Below are 9,158 nucleotides of genomic sequence, written 5' to 3' on the forward strand. Positions count from 1 at the left end.
AGTAACACTGCTCCTCATCCGCCCCCCTGCAATGTTCAAATCCAGATGTGAGGTGATGCCAGACGTTTCTGAACGTGGTGGTCAGAGATTCTTATTGTCTCATCCAAAGTCTACTGAAAAAAAAATTGGGATCTAAGAAACTGAAGAAAATGTTTAAAAAAAAAAAAAAAGTGGCCAGCGCTCACTTGAATCTTAGGGCAAAATCAATCAGCAATTTATACTTAATTGTTGAGTGTTTTCATTAGATTTAGCACTATTGCTAGATGCTTTGGGGGATTTCCAAAGGTCTCTTAAAAGGTAGGAATCAAGGGCTAAATGTGGTGCTAATGGTTAAGCACTTGACAAGTAGCTGAAAGGTTTGAAGCTCCTTGAATACAGACCTGGCGACCTACTTCTGATAGGTCACAGCCTTGAAAATCCTATGGAGTTCTAATCTGCACAGTTGGGGTCTCCATGACTTGGAATCGACTTGATGGCAACTAACAACAAACCTAGGGTGGAGTCCCTGGGTGGTACAAATGCTTCGGCTGTTAACCAAAGGTCAGAGGCTCGAGTCTATCCAAAAGTGCCTCAGAAGACAGGCCTAGCAATCTGCTTCTGAAAAATCAGCCATTGAAAACCCTGTGGAGCGCAGTTCTAGTCTGACACACATAGGGTCACCATGAGTTGGAGTCAACTCCATGGAAGCTGGTATGGTATGGCAAACCCTAGGGTTCAGGTGACAAGTGCTGAAGGAGTTTCAAGGCAAGAAAGCTTCATGATAGAGTCAATACCAGGCTCACATTGCCTGCAACCCTATAATATATTTCTAAAAATGTTGTGCTTACCACATCTGCATTTTATCCTCCCTGAAAGTTGAACTTTTGCACTTACCTCAAAGCCAACTACAAATGCTTCTGTGCCAACCTAGAGTGTGTGAGATCATTTATAGAACAAATGATGCTAAAAACCAAAGATTCTTTCCCAATGTGAGCCACCTGGTTTAGTTTTGCTCTTCAGTAGCCTCCATAGACAATTCTAACCCCATCTAGCATTTGTATGCCTTTGGTCCATTCAGCAATTATAAGCCAATATTCACCAGAGGGCCAAGGAATTAGTACAGATGTGTTGCTAATACAGGAAAAAACAATAACAAAATCTTAAAAGAGGTAAGAAGGAGAGTCAAGAATAAGACGGGGCTGCTGCGTCCCAGGCAGCTTGTTGAGGTTGGTTTATACAGGCAGGATCAGTTTCAAAATACAAAACGGCACGCACCCATGCAGGTACAGAACGCTTTAGAATGAGTAAACATTTTCTAAGGCCCGGGTTCAATTCCCCGCACAGGAGGAACTGAGTCACTTTTGTTCATTAGTATGTCAGCTCTCCACCCACCGTGCATAAAGCAGTTAATGAGCTGACTGAGTATCATCTGGAATGCCAGGATGGAGGGCAGGACCTGTTTTAGCCGATTCTGGCTAACTGGTGGCTGTCTCTTTAAAGAAGTTCGAGGAGGAAAAGAAAGAACTCTAGGAAATGGGCTGGGTGAGGGGCTGTCTTGAGGGTAAGAAAAATGGCTGTATGGTTCTAGTCATGTCTTAGCATCGCTAGGGTTGGTGTCACCCAGTGTGGTGACTCATGGTGTCACCCCCTCCCCCAGGGACCTCCTCCTGTACTAGACCATACAGAAGCCTTAGTAATGTCTTTTTACCAAAGTCACTTGTAAATCTTAATTCCTGTATTTCTCTCCTTTTTCTCCTTTCATTACTACTTCATTCTCAAAAAAGTTATTGACATAGGTTCACAAATACTAATTACCACTATAAACCAAAAACAAATCCAGTGCCATAGAGTTGACTCCAACTCACAGCAACCTTACGGGACAGGGTAGAACTCCCCCATAGGGTTTCTAAGGAGCCACTGGTGGATTTGAACTGCTGACCGTTTGGTTAGCAGCCAAGCTCTTTAACCACTAAGCCACCAGGGCCCCTAATTACTGCAATATTGCAGCTAAAACACTAGAAAATTTGACAAATTCAGTGACTATAAAAACACCGGCAGCAATTGAGTGGCATCTGGAGTCTTAAAAGCTAACAAGCGGCCATCTAAGCTGCATCAATTGGTCCCAACACACCTGGAGCAAAGGAGAACGAAGAACACCAAAGACACAAGGAAAATAAGAACCCAAGAGACAGAAAGGGCCACATAAATGAGAGGCTCCAGCAGCCTGAGACCAGAAGAATTAGGTGGTGCCTGACTACCACCAATGACTGGCCTGACAGGGAACACAACAGAGAATCCTTGATGGAGCAAGAGAAAAGTGGGATGCAGAGCTCAAATTCTAGTAAAAAGACCAGACTTAATGGTCTGACTGAGACTGGAGGGACCCCAGAGAACATGGCCCCCGGACTCTCTGTTAGCCCCAAACTAAAACTATTCCCAAAGCCAACTCTTCAGATGAAGACTAGATAAAATGATTTTGGCGAGGAGCATGCTTCTTAGCTCAAGTAGACAAATGAGACTATGTGGGCAGCTCCTGTCCCTAGCTGAGATGAGAAGGCAGAGGGGGACAGGAGCTGGTTAAATGGACACCAGAAATCCAGGGTGAAGAGGAGGAGTGTGCTGTACATTGTAGGGAGAGCACTAGGGTCACATAACAATGTGTGCATAAGTTTTTGTATGAGAAACTGACTTGAATTGTAAATTTGCACTTAAAGCACAATTTTTAAAAAAGAGAGAAAAACGAAACAAACAAAAAAACAACCACCGGCAGCAACAAAAACAGCAGCGTGTGTTTATAGCGCTTGACGAACTTTGTAGGGCTTGACGAAACCACGTGATCTGAAGTGTCATTGTAATTGCATAATAATGGCAGCTCAACTGGAGCGCATTACCCAACAAAACAAAACAAACCCATTGCCATTGAGTCAATTCCGACTAATAGCAACCTTACAGAACACAGTAGAACTCCCCTGTAGTGTTTCCAAGGAGCTGCTGATGGATTCGAACTACCAAACTTTTGGTTAACAGCCAAGCTCTTAACTGTACCACCAGGGCTTTAGAGCGCATTACAAGGTTCAAAAAGTAAATTAGCTTAGAGTTTTAGCCTTATGGGTATATTGATACACATAAGCTGGGCTTACAAAAATGTTTTTGTTGTTACAAGTAACTAAAGGGATATACTTTTTTTAAAATTGTACTTTAGATGAAGGTTTACAGAACAAACTAGTTTCTTATCAAACAGTACACACATGGTTCTATGACATTGGTTAACAATCCCATGACATGTCAACGCTCTCCCTTCTCAACCCTGGGTTTCCTATTACCAGCTTTCCTGTCCTCTCCTGCCTTCCAGTCCCTGCCCCAGGGCTGATGTGTCCTGTTAGTCTTGTTTTGTTCCATGGGCCTGTTCAATCTTTGGCTGAAAGGTGAACCTCTGGAGTGACCTCATTACTGAGCTGAAAGGGTGTCTGGGGCCCATACTTTCAGGGTTTCTCCAGTCTCTGTGAGGCCAGCAAGTCTAGACTTTCTTTTTGAGTTAGAATTTTGTTCTACATTTTTCTCCAGCTCTGTCGGGGACCCTCTATTGTGATCCCTGTCAGAGCAGTCAGTGGTGGTAGCCAGGCACCATCTAGTTTTATTGGACTCAGTCTGGTGGAAGCCATGGTAGATGTGGTCCATTAGTCCTTCGAACCAATCTTCCCCTTGTATTTTTAGTTTTCTTCATTCTTCCTTGCTCCTGAAGGGGTGAGAGCAGTGGAGTATCCTAGCTGGCTACTCACAGGCTCTTAAGACCCCAGACGCTATTCACCAAAGTAGAATGTAGAACATATTCTTTATGAACTATGTTACACCAGTTAAGCTAGATGTTACCTGAGACTATGGTCCCCATAAAGGAATGTTTTTATAAAAATAATAAATTTCTGCTGAAACACTGCACAAAAGTTTTATAGACATTTTGGTGTCACTCCCCCTGACAGTGTCACCAGGTATGGTCTGCAACCCCATGCCACTGCTAGAGATAAAAAACTTGGAGGTGGTCGAATTGTACTGAAATTGCATTATTTATCTCAAGATACTTGACAGTTTTGCTTAGGTAAAGAGGGGACAAGAGTTCTCCTAGGCAAGCCTTTGGACTAACTTGTGTGAATTGAGGTTGTAAAGCCTCACAGGGAACTCTGAACAGTTTGTGGATCTAAGTAGATTGTTTAGCTCCTAGAAGCATCTATGGAGCAGCCCTTGCTCTACCATGCCTGTCGCTTAAATAGGGATTTCGTCTTTATAGAGAGTAAAGTCCAGATTTTAGGTTAAACTTGAAAAATTGGTAATTAACCTCTGCCCTCTTCTGAAAGCTCACTAATAGATGAGTAAAAATGTTAAGTCTTAAACCCACTGCCACTTCACTGTATATGTAAAAAATGTTAAAATGTCAAATGCTTTATTGTATGTGTGTGTGTGCATATATGTATGTATATATACATATATACACACACATATGTATGGAAACCCTGGTGGTGTAGTGGTTAAGAACTTCGGCTGCTAAGCAAAAGGCTGGCAGTTCAAATCCACTAGGTGCTCCTCGGAAACCCTATGGGGCAGTTCTACCCTGTCCTTTAGGGTCACTGTGAGTCGGAATCAAATCCAGAGCAACGAATTTTTTATACATATGTATATATGCAGCATGTATGTCAATAAAAAACGGACTTAAACCCTCAACTATAAAGAAATAGCAAAAAAGACAAAAGGCCACAAAACTTCTTAAACTGGAAAGCAAATGGAAAATGATGACAAAATTAGCACATAGGGGAAAGCTTAGTTCTGAACTAAGGTTGCTCATAAGCAACCTCGTTGATACTCAGGGATTGGTAGCACCATTTGGTACCTTTGGATGTGGTAGATATGAAACCAAATCACGAACACTGCTTGACTATTCTTAGGTGCCATCAAGTAAATTTTCAACTCATAGCAACCCCATGTGATAGAGTAGAACTATCTCATTGGGTTTTCTAAGCTGTAATCTTTCTAAGCAGATCACCAGGTCTTTCTCTTCCAGAGCCATCAGGTGGGTTCAGACCACGAACCTTTTGGTTAGTAGCCAAGTGCTTAACCTTTAAGCTACTAGAACTCCTTGAAAAAGTAGTTAGACTGTGGGAATTCCTCTCTATATTCCACAAAGTTGGGCAACTTCCCTTCCACTCTGGTGAAGTCTCCAGGTTTATTCTCTGAAGATGGTGAAGTAGAAGGTCTCTGAACCGAAGGTACGCTTGGAGTTTGGTGGTCAATGTAGAGAACTGGGATTTTATTGACTCAAAAGTCACATTTTTCTGGGGCCCTGGTGGTGCAGTGGTTAAGAGCTACAGCTGTTAACCAAAAGGTTGGCAGTTCAAATCCACCAGCCGCTCCTTGGAAACTGTATGAGGCAGTACTATTTCACTTTATAGGGTCACTATGAGTCGAAATCACCTCAACAGCAATAGGTTTGGTTTCAAGGGGTTTATAGTTAGATTTGGGGAAGGTCCACGCTAGCACTCAAAGGTGTTCCTACTACAACATAGTTTCTTGCTATGCCATAGTGATATACTTTTCTGTTTTATTTGCTAATAGTACACCATTGGGACATACCAAGGCCTACCACAGGAATATACTGGCCAACATACTCTGCTACCATTAGGGCAAAATCAAGGTTCTGGCCATATTAAGTTAGACATTCAAGTAGGGATGTTGAGTAGGTAGTGGTATATCTGTGTCTAGGACCCAGGGGAGAGATCAGGGCAGAAGATCTCAATCTGAGACTCATTGGTATATATATCCAGTTCCCAGTGCCATCGAGTAGATTCCGACTCATATATGTGTGTGTGTGTATATATATAATATAAAAAAAAACATATATATAATATGGTATATACACCCAAAAAATATATAGATCTTGGTATTTTAAAACATAGGACTAGATGATATCGCCTAGGGAGTGATGTGGAATTATAAGAGACTGCATAGCGACTGGAGCCTTGGTGGTGCAGTATTTAGGAGCTCAGCTGTTAACCAAAAGGTCAGCAGTTCGAATCTATCAGCTGCTCCTTGGAAACCCTATGGGGCAGTTCTACTCCATCCTATAGGGTTGCTATGAGTTGGAATTGACTCTACGGCAGCGGGTTTCCTTTTTTTTTTTTTTTTGGTTTGGGTAGTGACTAAGTTTAGTGGGCACTCAGCATTTAAAAGTTAGCAAAGGAATAGCAGTCCACAAAGAGGACTGAGGAGAGGTCAATGAAACAGGATAAAAATGAGAAGATTGTGATAAACCAAGAGAATAGTTTCAAGAGAGAGTTTGCAACTGTTCAAATGCTGATGAAAGGTTGAGTAAATGATGACTAAGAATTGACCACCGCATTTTCAAGACTGGTGTTATTGGTGACCTTCACTGGAACAGTTTCAATTGTAGGGACGAAAGCTTGATGAATGTGGGGCAGGAGAAAATGAGGACTTATGCTGCTGTGTGTGGTGACCAAGATGATCTGAAAATATTCAATCCAGTTGCACACCCATATGTATAATTACATAAGAATATTAGTGCAAGCAGTAATAACTTATCTGACTTACAAGACAGGTACTTGGAATTTTGGAACTTTCGTTTAATTTAGCATTTTGTAAAAATGACTTCTATTTCTCACATGAACTAACATGCCATGTTTGCATTTTTATTTCTCACATGGTAAAACTGGAGAAGAACTGTAGCTATCTTTCACATCCAAAATACATAAAATGATTTAACAAATTATTTGAGCAAGGATGGTGAGACATCTCACATACTTTAGACATGTTATCAGAAGGGATCAGTCCCTGGAGAAGGACATCAAGCTTGGTAAAGTAGACGGTCATTGAAAAAGAGGAAGACCGTCAAAGAGATGGCTTGACATAGTGGCTGCAACAATGAGCTCAAACAAAGCAATGATTGTGAGGATGGCATAGGACCGGGCAGTGTTTCGTTCTGTTGTACATAGGGTCACTATGAGTTGGAACCAGCTCAACCGCAATGGATTTGGTTTGGTGATTACATAAGCTCAGATTATTTTTTACTCAAGTATTTTAAAGCTAATGTGGAAACCCTGTGAATCTTGGTTAAAAGGATTTCTTAAAGCCTTTGCAATTAGAAGCTGGTATTTTTATAATGAATCATTTTACAAAAGAAAGAAGACCTGGAATCTCTGGCAGTTGTTTTGCTTTTCATTCCCTTTTTATGACTGCTAAGTGTTGGCTGGGTGTTAATTGTCCTATCTCTCTATTCTTTATGTGGTAATTTGAGGCTTGTCAGGTCATTAAATGAAAGCTAAAATTTCCTTTTCTCATTTAAAAACTTTCTCGAGAGTGTTTATGTTAGAGACAGGAGCCTTGGTGACACAGTGGTTAAAATGCTTAGCTGCTAACCAAAAAATCTTTGGTTCAAGCCCACCAGCCACTCCATGGGAGAAAGGTGTGGTAGTCTGCTTCCGTAAAGCCTTGGAAACCCTATAGGGCAGTTCTACTCTGTCCTACAGGGTTGCTGTGAGTAGGAATGAAAGTTAAATTTTCCTTTTTCTTATTTAAAAACATTTTTGGAGTGTTTGTAGTAGAGAACAGTAGAAGTACAGTTTAAACTTTTATTAATAATTTAGTTATCTTTATATTATAATTCATGTATTTACTTTTATTCTGGTCAGATATCGTTTTACCTTTCATTTAACTTAAAATTTCCACTTGGAAGTCACCCCTTCCTACTCAAAACCCCTTTGAAGGCTCATCTTCTGAAGACTAACGTTTTCAACCTATTTGATGCCTTTCTGTAAGTCACAAGGTGTAATTTTTCTGTTCAGCACCTGTAAACAGAGTACAGGAAAGAATTTATCTTTTCCTCCCATCCTGGAGAGTTTTTCTTCGGGATTAATGTCTCACTTTTCTTGCAAATGGAAACTCTGGTGGCGTGTGGCGTAGTGGTTAAGAGCTACCACTGCTAACCAAAAGGTCAGCAGTGCGAATCCCTCAGGCTCTCCTTGGGTCGCTATGAGTTGGAATCGACTCAATGGCAGTGGGTTTGGTTTTTGGTTTTCTTGCAAATAGTTTAAAGGTCTTTTCACTGAGATTCATAAAATGCCTTAGTGGCCTTTTGAACCCAATTCTAGGAGCCCCATTGCGGAGGAGTCAATTCTGACTCCTAGCGGTCGCTATGAGTTACTTCAGGGGTCTTTATTTTTCTAATTGCCTCCCTGGTGAGTTCTCTCATATAATTCAAAGGTCTCTTCCAAGGCCGGTGCTCCCCTTCTGTCATTTGTGGCACATCCACACACAAGTCCTCCAGGAACAGAAAGCTTTTACTACTGTTGTTGTTAGGTGTCATCACGTTGACTCCAACTCATGGCAACCTTATGTACTACAGAAGGAAACACTGCCCAGACCTGCGCCATTCTCACAGTCATTGCTATGTATGAGCCCATTCTTAAAGCCACTGTGTCAATCCATCACATTGAGGGTCTACCTCTTTTTCGCTGACCCTCTACTTTACCAAGCATGATGCCCTTTTTCAGGGACTGGTCCCACCTGATGACACGTCCAGAGCAAGCAAGTCAAAGTCTCACCATCCTCACTTCTAAGGAGCCTTCTGGGTGTACTTCCTCCCAGACAGATTTGTTCCTTCTTTGTTGAAGGCTTCCGACAGGCTGGAAAGTCTGCGGAGTCCTAGATTTGGGCTTTCACACAGATAAAAAGAGAACAGAACCAGATAACAAAGGAAATTATTAAACTCGTAGATGAACTGGTATTTTATGGAAGTCCAGTAAGAAAAAGAAAGAGGGGAGGCAGGGAACACACTCGTTTAGAAGAGAAAGCACATTCTTCCGGCTGACTTGGGCTTTCTATAAAGACCTGCACCCAGACATTTATCCTCTAGGGGGCAGCAGTTCCCGGTATACTAGAAACGGTATCTTCTTCAGGTTAAGAGTTTGGCCCCTTGCTCTACTGAGACTAGAATTTCAAGAAGAATCCTCAGCCACCTGAAAGATAAAAAATTCAAGTTGACTCAACTCTTAAATGTAGAAACACTTATTCAGCAAATAAGTGACGTTGATTCCTCTTCTGAGTCAGCTACTAGTGACTCAAAGATAGGTCTCCACCTATTTTATGGTTCCGCACTTAGTAATGTCAACCGCGAGGCA

The sequence above is a fragment of the Loxodonta africana genome, chromosome 1 (genome assembly GCF_030014295.1).
Source record: "Loxodonta africana isolate mLoxAfr1 chromosome 1, mLoxAfr1.hap2, whole genome shotgun sequence".
NCBI lineage: Eukaryota > Metazoa > Chordata > Mammalia > Proboscidea > Elephantidae > Loxodonta > Loxodonta africana.